The sequence below is a fragment of the Bos indicus genome, chromosome 3, assembly GCF_029378745.1.
Source record: "Bos indicus isolate NIAB-ARS_2022 breed Sahiwal x Tharparkar chromosome 3, NIAB-ARS_B.indTharparkar_mat_pri_1.0, whole genome shotgun sequence".
Lineage (NCBI taxonomy): Eukaryota > Metazoa > Chordata > Mammalia > Artiodactyla > Bovidae > Bos > Bos indicus.
Window position 1 is genome coordinate 111,543,977 of NC_091762.1, and position 17,906 is coordinate 111,561,882.

Consider the following 17,906-nt stretch of genomic DNA (forward strand, 5'->3'; position numbering starts at 1 on the left):
GCCAATTGGAATGAAGCTACACCTTTACTACTCAAAGTGTGGTCCTTGGACCAGCAGCATCAGTATCACCTAAAAGCTTGTCATAAATGCAGAATCCCAAGCCCTATCCCAGACCTACTGATCAGAATCTGCATTTAATAAGGGCTGCCTCCCAAGAGAGTCACATGCACATGAAAATTTGAAGAGCACCAGGTCACATACACTTCCAGATCCATCTTCAGCTGAGGAAAGAGAGAAAATCCCTCTTCTTGTATTTTTCTTCTACCTGATTGGGTCAACTTGGGCCATGAGCCCCTAGTCTAGAGTCCACATGAATTGTTATATATTTGCTTGATCTGGGGTCTTCCCCTAAGCACATACTATGTAGAAGAGGGGTTCACACTCTAAGACGACAGTGTTCTTCTAAGACAGAGGGAGGTGGACAGTCTACACAATCCACTAGAGAGCTTGGTCACCCAGTTTATCGACTTGAATCTCTGCAGTCCTGACTGCATTCCTGCATGCCACAGAATCTAGTGCCTTCTGGTTCTGAACCCTCAAGGGGCTCTGAAGCTTAGAAAGTGTTTCTTCTCCCTGATCTCGTCAGTATCCATTCTGGAATTTTCTCCTCCTTGATAAAATACTTACCATACTTCCCCTTCTGCTTTGCATCTTCTGAAAACTGTTGAAAATTCTTGTCTGTGACTGTTTTCCTCCCTGTTTTCTTTGTCCTTGAAGAAAAAAAAAGCCTCCTTATTCTTATTTTAGTGGAGCCAGGGGAAGTAGAGGAGATACACTTGGTGGTCAAGTCACTATCTTCAGCTGAAAGAATTCAACATGCATGTTGTTGAAAGAGATACCATGATACACCACATTTTCCTCATTAAACTAAAACAAGGGAGAATGTGTGTATATTGGAGGTGGGTAGGATGTAAGGATAGGGTGGAGAAACATGGAAAGAGACAGAGAAAGAGAGAGAGAGAACCAGGAGAACAGGAGAAGTTCTGAAGCTTGCTTTGTAGGAAGTATGGAGTATTCCATGAGCAGAAGAGATGATATCCTTAAAATTGGCAAACAGTCAGGGATGTAGGTGCAGCTGGCATGTGCTGACCTCCCCCCGTAAGAAGAAACTGGACAGAGTCTGGCACACTACCTAGCCATAGACCAGCAGGTCAGAATCAGAGTAGGGAAGGGGCATGGCTGCAAGTGGGGACCTGAGTACCCGGGCATAACGCTGTTCAGTTCAGTTCAGTCACACAGTCACGTCCAACCCTGTGAGACCCCATGGACTGCAGCACGCCAGACTTCCCAGTCCATCACGAACTCCCATAGTTTACTCAAACTCATGTCCATCGAGTCGGTAATGCCATCCAACCATCTCATCCTCTGTCGTCCCCTTCTCCTCCCGCCTTCAATCTTTCCCAGCATCAGGGGCTTTTCAAATGAGTCAGTTCTTTGCATCAGGTGGCCAAAGTATTGGGGTTTCAGCTTTGGCATCAGTACTCCCAATGAATATTTAGGACTAATTTCCTTTAGGATGGACTGGTTGGATCTCTTTGCAGTCCAAGGGACTCTCAAGAGTCTTCTCCAACACCACAGTTCAAAAGCATCAATTCTTCAGTGCTCAGCTTTGTTTATAGTCCAACTCTCACATCCATACATGACCACAGGAAAAACCATAGCTTTGACTAGACAGATCTTTGTTGGCAAGGTAATGCCTCTGCTTTTTAATATGCTGCCCAAGTTGGTCATTACTTTCCTTCCAAGAAGCAAGTGTCTTTTAATTTCATGGCTGCAGTCACCATCTGCAGTGATTTTCAGTTCAGTTCAGTTCAGTTCAGTCGCTTAGTTGTGTCTGACTCTTTGTGACCCCATGAATCGCAGCACGCAGGCCTCCCTGTCCATCACCAACTCCCGGAGTTCACTGAGACTCACGTCCATCAAGTCAGTGATGCCATCCAGCCATCTCATCCTCTGTCGTCCCCTTCTCCTCTTGCCCCCAATCCCTCCCAGCATCAGAGTCTTTTCCAATGAGTCAACTCTTCGCATGAGGTGGCCAAAGTACTGGAGTTTCAGCTTTAGCATCATTCCTTCCAAAGAAATCCTAGGGCTGATCTTCAGAATAGACTGGTTGGATGATTTTGGAACCCCCTAAAATAAAGTCTCTCACTGTTTCCATTGTTTCCCCATCTATTTGCCATGAATTGATGGGACTGGATGCCATGATCTTAGTTTTCTGAATGTTGAGTTTTAAGTCAACTTTTTCACTCTCCTCTTTCACTTTCATCAAGAGGCTCTTACGTTCCTCTTTGCTTTCTACCATAAGGGTGGTGTCATCTGCATATCTGAGGTTATTGATATTTCTCCCTGCAATCTTAATTCCAGCTTGCGCTTCATCCAGCCTGGCATTTCTCATGATGTACTCTGCATATAAGTTAAATAAGCAGGGTAACAAAATACAGCCTTGATGTACTCCTTTCCTGTTTGGAGCCAGTCTGTTGTTCCATGTCCAGTTCTAACTGTTGCTTCTTGAGCAGCACACAGATTTCTCAGGAGGCAGGTCAGGTGGTCTGGTTATTCCCCTCTCTTGAAGAATTTTCCACAGTTTGTTGTGCTCCACACAGTCAAAGGCTTTGGCATAGTCAATAAAACAGAATTAGATGTTTTTCTGGAACTCTCTTGCTTTTTTGATGATCCATCAGATATTGGCAATTTGATCTCTGGTTCCTCTGCCTTTTCTAAATCCAGATTGAACATCTAGAAGTTCACAGTTCTCATACTGCTGAAGCCTGGCTTGGAGAATTTTGAGCATTTTGCTAGTGTGTGAGATGAGTACAACCATGTGGTAGTTTGAGCATTCTTTGGCATTGCCTTCCTTTGGGATTGGAATGAAAACTGACCCTTTCCAGTCCTGTGGCCACTGCTGGGTTCTCCAAATTTGCTGACATATTGAGTGTAGCACTTTCACAGCATCATCTTTTAGGATTTAAAATACCCAAGCTGGAATTTCATCACCTCCACTAGCTTTGTTCATAGTGATGCTTCCTAAGGCCCACTTGACTTTGCATTCCAGGACGTCTGGCTCTAGGTGAGTGATTACACCATCGTGGTTATCTGAGTCATGAAAATCTTTTTTGTACAGTTCTTCTGTGTATTCTTGCCACCACTTCCTAATATCTTAATATTGTCTGCTTCTGTTAGGTCCATACCATTTCTGTCCTTTATTGTGTCTCTGAGACCAAGCCAAATGGGCATTGACCAGGAGCCCCAAAATTACTGCACTTCAAGGCCGTGGCTCACCTTTCTCCACCTCGCTTACCACAAAACCACTCTCCTTTCGAGTTGAGTCACAAAAAGGGAATGTATAAATAAATTATGTTATACTGTGTAAAGAGGAACATGTTTCATCTATTTAAGTGACAGTGTCCATCTCTACTGATACAGAAAGAGACACACAATATATTATTGAGGTGGTGATGGGGAAGCAGACTTCAAAACAGCAGATGGAGCACATTTCTACTTTTGTCAAATGTCTATTTGTAACCAGGATATCTCAGATGTCACCAGCCTGTGAGAACATATTTCAACAAGTATCATAAATTACAAAGGCTCTGTATCTTGGTGCTGCTTGAGTGTAGGGACAAAGCCTCTCTCAGAGGGTAGTCTGGTCATTTCTGAGAGTCCTCCAGGGCACTGTCTGCTCTGATTGTCCTGCTTCCACTCCCAAGCAAATGTCAGGATACAGACTCTGTGGCCCATGATGCTCCAGAACCGGTGACCTTCTGCCGGCTGGAACGGGCACCTCCAGGTTAGCTTTAAGGCTCTCCTCTTCACCATCCTAATTTAAACACCAAAGAGGATCTTCAGTTGGTACTTGGATACTAGTACTGTCTTGTCACTAGATTTGAGGACAAACGAAGGAAAGTACCACCTAGAGCAAAACTGATAAATCCCACTCGAAAGGACTGCTTTTGGAGTTTCCAATCCCAGGCCCAGTGCAGGGGCTCACCTTGGGGACCCTCATTGCCTTGCTGCCATCTCTACTGAGCTGGAGGCCAACCCTTCACCAGAAATCTTCAGAGATGTCTGGGCCTCTGAGGTCTGACCCAGATGCCATAGGACTTGGTGAGTGACAGGAATTTCTTTTCCCTCTCTCGGGCTCCCCTGCCCTGGCCTTGCTTGCTTTCCTGGGATCATCGTTTTTTCCCAGCCATGGCCAACAGCATGCATGAGCTGGGTGGGGGGACCCTACCTAAAGGCTTCCAAGTGGATGACAGCACCTAGAACAATTGTTCAATATCCCCCTAGAGCTGCAGAAGGGAGGTATTTTCTTAACAGTTTGTAACAAAAAGTCCATTCAAAGAGTTTTCTCAAAATAAACAATCTATTCCTAAGGTAATTGCTCGTCTCTGTCATTCTCAGGGCAAAATTGTTTACACCAAAGCTTTAACCATCCAGGTTAAAAAAAAGAAAAACAACCCTTAGGTCCAGAGTTTTGGCTAGATATTTATTTATATCTGTTTTCTAGATGTAAAAAATTGACACAAAAATGTTAAAAAGAGTGATTATTTCAGAATGGGATGGAGAGTAATTTTTCTTAATTTTCCCTTGACCTGTCTGCTTTTTCTATAATAAACATGTATTATTTGTGAAAATTTTTTAAAGTTTTAAAAAAGATGATGAACCACAATTGCTCACATCCCTTCAACCAGATCCTTAATAAAGATGCTAAACGCAGGTGGGATGGGTTGGCCATGTGCCCCTAGGAGAATCAATCCATCACCCTTTTCATTTTCCCAACAGTCAACTTTGCAGCTAATTTCAGTCCATTATCATGTTCCAGCAAATGTGAATGTATTTGCAGAGAAGACTAGCATCAGCAGACATGTATTCACGAGTAGGAAAAGGAGCACTAAAACGGAAGCAGTACTCAGTAACAGTGCCCCACGTTTGCCCTCCTGCCTCCCTGCTGCTGTGGTCCTGGGAAGAGCCGCTTTGGGTGGCCCAAGTCCTAAGGAGAGGATCAACCCCAGGGAAGCCCAACTCAGGTAGGCTCAGGGCTGTGATAACTTGGGAGGTGAAGTAGAGGTGACTTATATGCCAGGAATAAAGTTGGACCTTGTCAAGTGTGACTCACTCACAGGAGGAAGTGGCCAGTGCTGCAAAATGACTCACGGGACCCAAGGCATCACAAATAAAGCCCAGGTGGACCTCGTGTAGTTGGGGGTTTTAGTCATGGGATCAGAGGAGGAAGCTGGTGCTCAGAGGCTCCTGCTGGGCCCCTCTCTCCCAGCTCCTTAGGGTGGGTGCCCAGGAAGGCATATCATGGGCCTGTCACTGGTGCCCAAGACCTGGACCCCTTGAGGTCTCACCTCTGCAAGAAGGACAGCTTCCCAAGGCTCAGTGCTGACGTCCAGAGAGCTGTGAATGATTTCCGCCTGACAGCCTGCCCCAGCTACCCTGGGCCCTATGAGGTGAGCAGAGCTGGGTGACGTAGGATTGGCTTAGGGCTGGGTCAGCCAGCATTCTTACCATGGGCTTTCTACACCATCCAGGCCTGTTTTTGCCAAGTCATAGATCTTTGCTGATCTCTCTCCCATCCTGCTTGTGTGCTCGAGGTTTGGGGCCGAAGTGTAAAACTAGTGAATCTGTGTTAATCATTCTTGCACTAAATTCAGTTAATCTATTGTTCATCGACTCCTTTTGGATCCCCTGCAAGTGGGACTAGGGTGGGGTGATATAAACAAATGAGATGGCCACTATTTCATGATACCGAATGTCCATGGGTGTGATCTCCTTGGAGCAGGATTCAGGGTCCACCCCACAGCGGAGGGGCTGGCAGAGCTCAGGGTTCTCTCAGCTGGGCTGGGGGCAGGACTGCAGGGCAAGGCTCTGGCCTCAGGGGCAAGGTGTAAACTCTGGCAGGACAGCAAGGTGGAAGCTGATCCTGAAGACTGCCCACCAGAGTGGTGTTAAGGGAGGGAAAGTGATCAGGAGATGTTCAGTAGGTGAGGCCCTTTCAAAGGCTTGACATTTGTCCAGCTCAGCAAGGCAGGAGTCTCCAGGGATTCTTGTGATCCAGGGTCAAGGGGTTAAGAGTGATTCCAGGCTCGACATCATGGGTGGGGATGGGCTTCTGATATATTCTCAACCTTGGGCCAGACAGAGCTGAATTTATTGAACACTATCATGTGCCAGATGGTGTTCTAAGTGCTTTCACATGTACTAACTCATGGAACCCCACACCAGCCTCATAGGATGTCTAATTCTCTTACTATTATTTAACAAATGAGAAATGGGTGCAGAGATGGTGAACTTCCTGGCCAAAGGGACAGATAGTTCTACCTTGGTCTTCATAGTACCTCTCTCTTCACTTCCCCAGACCTGGAACTAATGAGGCTGGAATGGAACACGTTGGGGTAGTAGACACAGCTGAAGCCCTGTCTCATCCCCTGGAAGTCACCATTCTCTTTTGTGATAAAGGCAATGTCTTCCATTGTAAGTCCCTGATCGCTCCATCCAAAGGTGTTCTCTAATTGGAGGATGCTTAGCCAGAGGGCAGGACTGCCCAGGAGTTACCACCCCTCTTCAACCAGTCCTCAACCAGCCACTGGAAAGGATTGGCAGATACATCCTCAGCTCTTTGTCCTTAGGTGTGACAACTCAGAGCCTTCTTCTACACAGTCTCCTAGAGGTTCCCTGCAGGGTGGAGGCCTGGTTGTTCACAAGGGGAAAACACATTGCCTCCTTTTCCATCCCTGTGTGATTCCCTGCTCTTTTGTCTGTAATCAGCTCCTGTGCAAACTCCTTGCTCTCAAATTCTTGTCTCAGGGTCTGGTTCTGGGGGAACCCGGCCCCATCCATCTGCGCTTATTCAGCCTGCCCATCAGGACTTCTCAGGTCACCCATTGGGGTTGGCCTGTTTCTCTCCTGGCAAATTCTTGGGAATGCAGAAGGATGGAGGTGGCACAGCTCCTTGGGGACCTGTCCGCTCCGTTCCTGGGTTGAAAGGGACCATGGAACATTGTGCTGTCAGAGAGGGAAGCCACTTTACTCCTCAAAGGACAGATGTGAAAGTGCTCCCCTTTACCCTTGTCTCAGAAATTCTAGTTCACATCTGATTGAGGTGGTCCATGAAAGATGTGGAACGATGAGGGGGGAAGAGTTCTGCTCTGCCATTCAGCAGTTTGAGAACACTGAGCCAGCCTCCACTGTACTTCTTCCCAACCCAGGGATAGAACCTAGGTCTCCTGCATTGCAGGTGGATTCTTTACCAGCTGAGCCACCAGGGAAGCCCCCACTGTACTTAGTGACAACTTAAAAACATATTCACAACCTAAAAGTTGAGAATTATGTTTTATTTGAAAATTGTTAGGGCTTAAGCCTGGGAGGCAGCATCTCAAGTAGCTCTGAGAGAACTACTCAAAGGAAGTGAGGGGAGGAGTCAGGGTATACAGACATTTTGCAACAAAGGGCAGGTAGTCTGAGCATCAGAAGATTACTGTTAATTAAAGAAAACCAGATATCTTATGTCAAGGAATTTAGCTCTTTTTATGTATGGAAAGATGCAGGAGTCTATTCTCACTGAAATCATTCCTTTCACATGCACTCCAGCTATCTGGGGGCCAGTATCCTGTGCTTTTCACATCCCTAGCTTCCTTGGGGCGCTCCACAGGGAGTGGCTGCAGTCTGATGGCTACTAGATGGCAGGTATTCTTTCCCTTCCTGGGTGTCCGTATGGCTCACCAGCTCACACTGGAGAACTGCAATCACTGATGACTGTGACATCCTTCTTTATTGATATAGCAGGAAGTATTCCAATGCTCATTAGTTTGGGAGGTCAGAATGACAGAGCCCGTGGGAACTGGGGTCAGTCTTCCTCTTCTGATTTTAATTGGAGCTCTGGAGCCATAGATCAGGAGTTGGGACAGAAAGCAGATTTGCTTGGTTACTCCAAACCTCAGTTTTCTCATCTTAAACATGGGATAATGACCCACGGTAGAACCTGAAGTCTTGTATAAATCAAAGCCCCTTTCCTTTATGGTGTCCTTACACCCTGCCCCACCCTTTATAAACTCTCCTCACTCACCCAGATGCAGCATGGCACCTATTACCTGCTGGGACCCCAACTGGTATACAGAACCCAGATATTTTGACTGATTGACAGTCTCAGTCACAGGACACAATCTTGAGTCCCAGTGAGGACACTGTTTCTTCCAGAAGATTCTTTATAAAAAGGTCACTCTTCCTGTGCCTCCAGTGGCTGAGATTGCAAGAAAATTTGACCCTGACTATAGCACCAGGTGGCTCAGTGGTAAAGAATCCACCTATCAATGCAAAAGATGCAGGAGATGCTGGTTCCATCCCTGGGTTGGGAAGATCCCTGGAGGAGGAAATGGCAACCTGCTCCAGCCTGGAAAATTCTATGGACAGAGGAACCTGGTGGGCTACAATCCATGGAGTTGCAAGGGTCAGACATGACTGAGCACAGACATACACAGCATTAATGTGGTTACATCTTTGTCATTTCATGATCATTCAGTTCATAATCGATGTTCATCATTTTTTAAATTTATTTGTGCTTTTCTCTTTATAGATGTCAGTTTTCTGAGAAGGGACTGTCCCAAGCCCCAGAACCTAGGAATAAGGATGAACTTTTTGGCATTTTTATAACACTTAACAAGATGAATGACTCTCTGTTAGTATTTTCCATTGATTTTATTTACTTTCTTGTATGTCTGTATGAAAAGCCTCTTCTTTCAAGATTTTTCTTCTTTTTCTTTTAAACCAGAATTGCTGTGAGCTATCCCAAGGGCCCAGAATCTGGCTGGAGATTGCTTGTGAAATTGATATTTTTCTTTTTAAAATGTAACTTTTTAAAAATCAATAAGCCCATTGTGGTACCTTTCCTAGAGATTAGATCAGGTTTTCCTTAATAAATATTATCTTTTACCTCAGGATACCTCAGAGTGATATTTCACCCTTGTGAGGGACTTGGGCCTCGACGTACCTTGTTCTGAAGGTCTCAGAGAGTGCTGTTGGGTTTCTTGCTTTGTGGACGGACTGACTTAGAGCAGTGGGTCCTAGGTGCCCTCTGTAGATCCTTGTGGGGCTGGAATGAAGTCTCCGTGGCAGCAGTGGGTGAGTTACACTTTTCTGATACACTCCTGACTGTTCTGGGTTGGCTGATCTGGGCTCCAAGAGACGCTTCCCTGAGAGTAAACTGGGAAAGCCCCTTCCTGCAGCCCTCAGGAGACCGTATGCAGCAGCCTCCATCTCCTCCAAGGAGAAGGCAGGAGCCTCAGTTTCCCCATCTCCATGGCTCATATTTTCACTTCGCAGGTTGTATTTAAGGAAATAGATTTTGAAAATTTCTAAGCCTGTCAGTCTTTAGTTAATACTCATTAAATATTTTCTATCATTACTTTTTTCCCTGTGTTTCAAATGTAGAGCCTCAAGCTGACACATTCCTAAAAAGAAAAAACATTTCCATGTGATATAATAAAACAAAATTCTATGTTGTCATTTTTCTGTGTTCAAAAGCATTGAAAGCCCAATTTTTTGGGGGGTGGTGGTGTGGAATATGTTAATCTAAATTTGCCAGCTGTTTGTTCTTACAAAAGACTGTATTTACTAGGATGATATGTCCTCCTAGTTTTGCTGTTAAAAATGCCCTTTTTACAGTTTTATCCTTCAACAACCCCGGGGTGATGGGAATGAGACCTTCATTCTCAATGTGGGAAAACTGACGCTGAGAAAGACTGAGTCACCAGGAGCTCTGGTTTAGTGCCCTGGTCTGTCTCCAAAGCTCCTTCTTCCCAAGGAGCTAGGTGCCTCCCAGTGTCACCACTAGGGGCGCTGTCTGCCTTCTGGACACGTTTCCCCGGTGAGTATGGACAGGTTGGCCTAAGGAGCTGAACGGCATTAGGTACTTTTTACTCCAGAGCTGTTGCATCAGCAAAAGCCATAGACCTTAATAAGAAGCATATATTCCATCCTTTAAACCAGTCTCAGGAAGCACAATGAGAATGATGGAAAAACTCCTGGCTCCAACCACAGATCTGTCACAGACAGCTGGATGACCTTGAGGCCGTCACTTACCCTCCTCATCTTTACTCTGGCCATAATATTACTCCCTGGCAGAGCTTTTACAACTGTCTGTAAAATAACATATGTGGAAGCACTGAGTTCATCGCCTGGCAAATATAGTTGCTCAATAAATGTTAGCTGAATTGCAATCTGAAATTTTGAGGCAGAGGCAGTGAGCCTAATTCCCGAGCCTGGAGACCTCATTTGGCTCATTGATTTGCCTTTAAGCGATTCATTTCATATGCCAGGGCACACGTTATGGATAGTGTAGGGAACCCAATTTAGCAAGCTGGTTTTAACTGTTGCAGATGTGATCTGTGACTGAAACAAGGAGGATTTCCACATTCGAAAGCTCTGTGAATGGATGTCTCAGAGTTCACACCTGTGGACTGTGTACATCTCAGTGCCATCTTCAGTGGCCCTTGAGTGGCACGTGCCCCCTCCCCTCTTCCTTGGAGAATCAAGCACCTTCTCATCTCTGCTGCCTCCATCAGATTTAAGATGACAGTTTGTTCCCTTGCTGAACACGGAGCTCAGTCAGTACCTCCAAAGACATTCCTATTTGGATCAAGGAGCAGAAGCAGCTCCCACCCCCAGAGATTTTCTTTGATATCAGTGAGGATGATGGTGGTCAATCTGTGGGACTCCCAGCCAAGGCAGTGGACTTCATTGTCTTGATGCAAAAAATAAATGGGATTACCACTTATTAGGCTCATTAAGGAGTGGGTCAAGGGATAAAATCTTTGAAAAGAAGGCTGTGCTCTTTCCCAATGGGGAAGCAGAGAGAAAACAGACCCAGCCATACAGTCCTTCAGGCCAAGGTGAGGAGGAGCTTTGGAGCTGGGGATAAGTGCCAGAAGGGTGTCCCTGAAAGAAAGGGCCAAGGTTAGAGACAGATGTCCAGATGAGTCAGCAGGCAAGTGTGCTGGAGGTGGCTGTCAAGAGCAGAGGTGAGAAATGGAGTATTTCTTGCCATATCAGTAAACAAGGATTTCACATTATTAGTGATTCTGGCCTTTCATATGTGAATTCCTGAGCCCCAAGGGCACTCAGGAAGAAGAGTACAGGGGCATCCATCAGGCTGCAGCCCCTCCTTATGGTGAGCACTGAGGAACTCAGGGGGTGAAAAATGCAGGATACTGGCCCCAGATAGCAGAGATGCATATGAAAGGAATGATTTAGTGAGCCCAGACTCTTGCATCTTCCAATACATAGAAAAGTGCTCAATTCCCTAACGTGAGATATCTAGTTTTCTTTAATTCATAAAATACTTTAGATGTTCAGACTACCTGCGCTTTGTTGCAAAACTTCTATGTAATCTGACTCCTCCCCCTAGCTCCTTGGGTTACCTGAGATGCTGTCTCCCAGGCTTGAAGTCCTAAAAATTCCCACCAAGTAAAACATAACTCTCAACTTTTAGGTGGTGACTATTTTTTAAGTCGACAGAGGGAAGGAGCTGAAATAAGAAAGAGTGGGTGAGGGTACCAGAGGAGCGGCTTGAGGGCTCTGCACCTAAACACGGGCCTCATGCGATGTGTGCATTCGCAGCTCCTGTGGATGGTGCCCAGCTACTTGGATACCAGGCGAGGCAAAGGTCTGGCCACTGATCTGGACGCAGGTCAGAGAGGGCATGATGGGGACCCAGGCTGGAGCGGAGGTCCCTGATCTCCTGAGCCAAGGCCCCTCAATTCCTCCTGATGGAAACCAGGATGCAGCATGGAGGTCAGGCTTCTCACGGGGCCCTAGCCAATGGGACGGCAGGGAGGTTAAGACCTGACAGGTCAACATGCACAGCATGGGCTGAGGTCCCGAGAGTCATGAGCCTGGTGCAGACGTGGTGATGTAAAGCTCAGAAAAAGCAAGAGAATTCCAGAAAAACATCTACTTCTGCTTCACTGACTACACTAAAGCCTTTGACTGTGTGGATCACAACAAACTGTGGACAATTCTTAATGAGATGGGAATACCAGACTACCTGATCTGCCTCCTGAAAACCCTGTATGCAGATCAAGAAGCAACAGTTAGAACTGGACATGGAACAATGGACTGGTTCCAAATTGGGAAAGGAGTATGTCAAGGCTGTATATTGTCACTGTGCTTATTTAACTTATATGCAGAGTACATCGTGTGAAATGCTGGAGTGGATGAAGCACAAGCTGGAATCAAGATTGCTGGGAGAAATATCAATAACTTCAGATATGCAGATGATACCACCATTATGGCATAAAGCAAAAAGGAACTAAACAGTCTCTTGATGAGGGTGAAAGAGGAGAGTGAAAAAGCTGGCTTAAAACTCAACATTCAAAAAACTAAGATCATGGCATCTGGTCCCATAACTTCATGGCAAATTAGATGGGGAAATAATAGAAACAGTGACAGATTTTATTTTCTTGGGCTCCAAAATCACTGTGGATGGTGACTGCAGTCTTGAAATTAAAAGATGCTTGCTCCTTGGAAGAAAAGCTATGACCAACCTAGACTGCATATTAAAAAGCAGAGACAGTACTTTGCTGACAAGGGTCCACATAGTCAAAGCTATGGCTTTTCCAGTAGTCACGCATAGATGTGAGAATTGGACCCTAAAGAATGCTGAATGCTGAAGAATTGATGCTTTTGAACTGTGGTGTTGGAGAAGACACTTGAGAGTCCCTTGGACTGCAAGGAGATCAAACTAGTCAATCCTCAAGGAAATGAGTCCTGAATATTCATTGGAAAGACTGATGCTGAAGCTGAAACTCCAGTACTTTGGTCACCTGATGCAAAGAGCCAACTCATTGGAAAAGACCCTGATGCTGGGAAAGATTGAAGGTACATACAGAGAATGAGAAGGTTGGATGGCATCACCAACTCAATAGATATGAGTTTGAGCAAGCTCCAGGAGATGGTGAAGGACAGGGAAGCCTGGTGTGCTGCAGTCCATGGGGTCACAGAGTCAGACTCAACTGAATGACTGAACAACAACAAGGAATCTCAGAACTCACTCTCTGGGCCCGTCTGGGAGCCATGGGTTCACGTTCCTGGGTGGCCTCATCCTCAGCACACCTCTCACCTGCCAGTCTCAACTCATGAACCCAAATGCTTGACTCTCATGCTGGCTGGCATCCAGCAGTGTGTCTGGATAGACTCTGACTCCCACACGGCAGGTTGCAGAAAGTCTAAGGCAAGAAAGGCGGAAGACTCATTCTCTGTTTCTTTATTGCAGTTGACAAGATCAGATCCCCTCCCCTGGAGAACCCAGCAGGAGGCCCCCTCCTCACCCAGCCTGGAGCAATTACCCAGATTATTCAGGCAAAAATCCCACAATACAGCTATCGAAGTGGAGAAAATGCACCGTTCCATGAAAAATTCTACCTTCTCTATTTCAGTTGTCTTAAAAAAAAAAAACAAAAAACTATTCTGTTAAAGTTACTTTTGATGTTGACTCAGCTGGGATCTCACTGTGCTCCCCTCAGGATTCCAGGCTTCCTGCCCCTCCCAAGATGATTGCAGCATTGAGTGGAAATTGAAGAGATTGGTAAATAGATTCACATCTTTGTGGTACACAGTAAACACAGGAGAAGGTTACTGGATAAAAACCCTAATCAATCCCACCAGAGGGGAAGGAGTTGCCAGCATGACACAGTGTCAGCAACCAACTGGGAGAGAGGAGTGACTGGAACCACTGAGGTCCCGACTGGGAACCGTTGGTCACCCTTCAACAAGCAGAGGTTCTTGTTGGTTCCTGCTCCTCGCTTTTCTGACCAGTAGCAGACTCTCATGACCTGTTCCCAGCAGTGTCCACACTGACCTTGAGCCCGTGCTGACCCATCCTGATTCTGAATCCCACGGAAACTGAGCAGGACCCTGTGGGGCTCCTGGGCACGCATGCCTCTTGGTGTCTTTCATTTCATGTTTGTGGGGAACAAATTCCAGTCTCCATGACCTTCCCCGAGTTCCGAAGGGGGTTCTGGGATTCAAAATCCACCCTAGGCACTGAGGGTCCTTGGGCTGATGGCAGAGTGACTGGCCGTGGATCCACCTGCTTGTGGGGTTTTTACCCAGGCTGAGTTGGGTCAGGGTGGGCTCTGCTGAGGGCCTGAATGGGAGAAGCCTGCAGGATTATGTGTCAAAGATAAGGTGTCGAGCAGGAGGGGCCAGACAGGAAGGCAGCGGACCCGCCTGCTGATGATTCCAGTGTGACCCTGTGGGGTTAGCAGGCGTCAGCAGCCCCTCCCATCCCGGCCTGTGCCAACACTTACCTCATGTCATATCCTCATGACACGAGGGAGTCATCCCAGACTCCTTCCTGCTTAGAACTCGACAGACTGCGTTGGTTGAATTTATTTCCAGTCATCTTTTTGTTTTCTAATTCTGGAGGTATCCATTTTCTGGTACAAAAATACAAATCCTTTTACTAGTGTGATCAAATTTAACTCAATATGACAATCAGCAGCCCAGTGCAAGCGTTTCATCTTTCTAACACACGAGGTCTCATAAGACATTGATGTGAAAGTGTGTCCTGTCTTTGGAGTCAGATGCTCAGCTGGAGCACGTGCACTGAACTCCCAGGAGACCTACCCATAGGCGTGGTGGGCAAAGGACAAACAGGGAGGAGGATGCCTTGTTGGTGGCAACAAGGGGACCCTGGGCCTGCGGGAGCCCCTCCCCTGGTGCTCTCAGACTTGTGATCACAGATCCTGGTGCATGGCTGCCAGCACTCACACCTGTTTGAGCCCTGAAGTTGGTGGCTCCTCCCATCTCTCTCTTTGTGTTTCAGAATTCAGCTTTTGCTTTGTTCAAGGCTTTGCACAGTCTTTCAATTTATTATTATTTTTTGTTAAAAATTTTTTTATTATTTTTTTATTTTATTTTATTTTTAACTTTACAATATTATATTGGTTTTGCCATATATCAGAATGAATCCGCCACAGGTATACCTGTGTTCCCCATCCTGAACCCTCCTCCCTCCTCCCTCCCCATACCATCCCTCTGGGTCGTCCCAGTGCACCAGCCCCAAGCATCCAGTATCGTGTATCGAACCTGGACTGGCGACTCATTTCATATATGATATTATACATGTTTCAATGCCATTTTCTCAAATCATTCCACCCTCTCCCTATCCCACAGAGTCCAAAAGACTGTTCTATACATCAGTGTCTCTTTTGCTGTCTCGTACACAGGTTTATTGTTACCATCTTTTAAAATTTCATATATATGCATTAGTATACTGTATTGGTGTTTTTCTTTCTGGCTTACTTCACTCTGTATAATAGGCTCCAGTTTCATCCACCTCATTAGAACTGATTCAAATGTATTCTTTTTAATGGTTGAGTAATACTCCATTGTGTATAGGTACCATAGTTTTCTTATCCATTTGTCTGCTGATGGACATCTAGGTTGCTTCCATGTCCTGGCTATTATAAACAGTGCTGCGATGAACATTGGGGTACACATGTCTCTTTCCCTTCTGGTTTCCTCAGTGTGTATGCCCAGCAGTGGGATTGCTGGGTCGTATGGCAGTTCTATTATTTAGTAGCATGGGATCTTCGTTGTGGCATACAGGATCTTCATTGCGGTATGTGGTATCTAGGTCCCTGACCAGGGATCAAGCCTGGGCCCCCTGCGTTGGGAGCACAGAGTCTTAGCCATGGGACCTCCAGGAAAGTTCCTGGTTTTGCCATTCTTTGGGGTTTCAAGTTAGAAACTGCATTTTCCTCTTGCATTCACCATAAGGTAAGAACAGCGCAGACACACACCACAGGGCTGTCAATGGCCCTTGTGCTTATGTCCTTGGCACTTCTGTGCTGCTACAGTAGCAGAAAGAGCCTAGATCTGGGAGCTGAATGAGCTTGACTCTGAAGCAAGGCTATGCCTCCTTATTGCCTTAGGGACCAGGCACAGCACTCTGCCTCCTGTGGGTACTTGAGAAATGTCGTGCCTATATGATAACCCCACTGTTTTGCTGTCCAGCACTCACCTCAGTGGGCAATAGGACTGGGAAGGACAGATCCTTGGCTTTCTTTACCTGACATAGTGGAATCCATTGTGTTTGTCTACTTAGCATTCCTTTCCTTCTTGTGATAACCAAATCTGCTTCTTTTCACTTATTAATTGCTATATAACAAATCCTTCCCAAACTTGGTGGCTTCACATTTCCATTTTATATTATTGCTCATGATTCTATGGATTTACTGGGTTCCACTGAGTGGTTCTTCTGTTCATCTTGGTATTAGCCAGCTGTGGTCATCTGAGGCTTGATTAGGCTGCTGTGTCCAAGGGCTTACTCATATGATGGTTGGTTCTGGCCAGCTGTTGGGATTCACTGGAGCTGTTGAACTGAGCACTTCTGTTTTCCTCCACAGGCCTCTCTGTGTGGCTTAGGCTTTTCCCAGTAGGGTGGCTGGGTTCTAGGAGTGAGCATTCCAAGCACAGGAAAACAGAAACTGTAGCTTTCTTAAGTCCCTTGGTAGTAAAATAGCACCACACTGGCTATGTGTTATTAGTCTGAGAAAGTCACCAACCAGCCCAGATTCAAGGGGAGAAGACATACTCTTCGCCTCTCAGTGGGAGGTGTGCCAAAGGAGTTTTCATCCTTTGAGTTCATCATACCTTCCTTTGGAAAGAAAGTAGGGCTGCCAGTTGGAGCACCGTCCCCCTAGCACAGAGATGGACAACTGACCCAGGCATGGACAAAGCTCCTTTTTAATGCTGGCATACCCACATGCCCTGCCATGGCAGTTGGCCCAAGGTTGAGAGTCACCTGGGCTCCTTCCTTGGGATCTAGTATATGGGAAATAGAAGAGACAAGTTTCCCCTTTACTGTGGAGTGGGGTAGCTGGGATGGTGTAAGCCTAAGACTGCTTACAACCAGAGTGAGGCTGCAAGCCACCATCACAGAAACTCATCTGCCTAAGACAATAGTGAAGCAAGTGTTCAGAAAGTAGTAGCAGAGAGAGAGAGAGAGAGAGAGAGAGGCAGGGAGGGCGGGAGAGAATGAGGATGATAAAGGCAGAGAATGACACTGATGAGGACAATGCAACTTGTTGGGACCTGGAGTTTCCAGACTTCCAGTTACATGAAGCCAACAAATTCTCTCTTATGTTAAAGCTAGTTTGAATTAGTTTCTATCACCTTTGATCAAACAAAAGGGTCCTGACTAGCAGGAACTCTTCATTAAGTCTGGCTTGTCATCTAGAAAACGGTAGCAACTACAGCTGGAATGGGCTTCCCAAGTGGTGCTAGTGGTAAAGAACCAACCTGCCAATGCAGGAGACATTAAGAGACGCGGGTTCAATCCCTGGCCCAAGAAGATCTCCTGGAGGAGGGCATGTAAACCCACCCTAGTATTCTTGCCTGGAGACTCTCATGGACAGAGGAGCCTGGTGGGCTACGTCCATAGGGTCACAAAGAATTGGACACAACTGAAGCAACTTAGCTCACAAGTGTGAGCTAGAATACACTGAGCTCCTGTTCCCTGGTGGCTCAGACGGTAAAGCGTCTGCCTGCAATGCAGGGCACCCGGGTTCGATCCCTGAGTCAGTAAGATCCCCTGGAGAAGGAAATGGAAATCCACTCCAGTACTCTTGCCTGGAAAATTCCATGGACGGAGGAGCCTGGTGGGCTACAGTCCACGGGGTCTCAAAGAGTCAGACACAACTGAGCGACTTCATTTTCTTTTCTTTCTTTCTTCCTATTACAGACCAGGCAGCTCCAATTACAGACTGTGTGTGTTACATACTTGTCTTCATTTAACTCCCACAGGAAACTTGGAGGGTCCCTTTAAAGTGAGTGCCATTGTACTCATTTTACTGATAAGGGTATGAAGCTTAGAGTGATGAGGTCCCATTTAACCAGGAAAT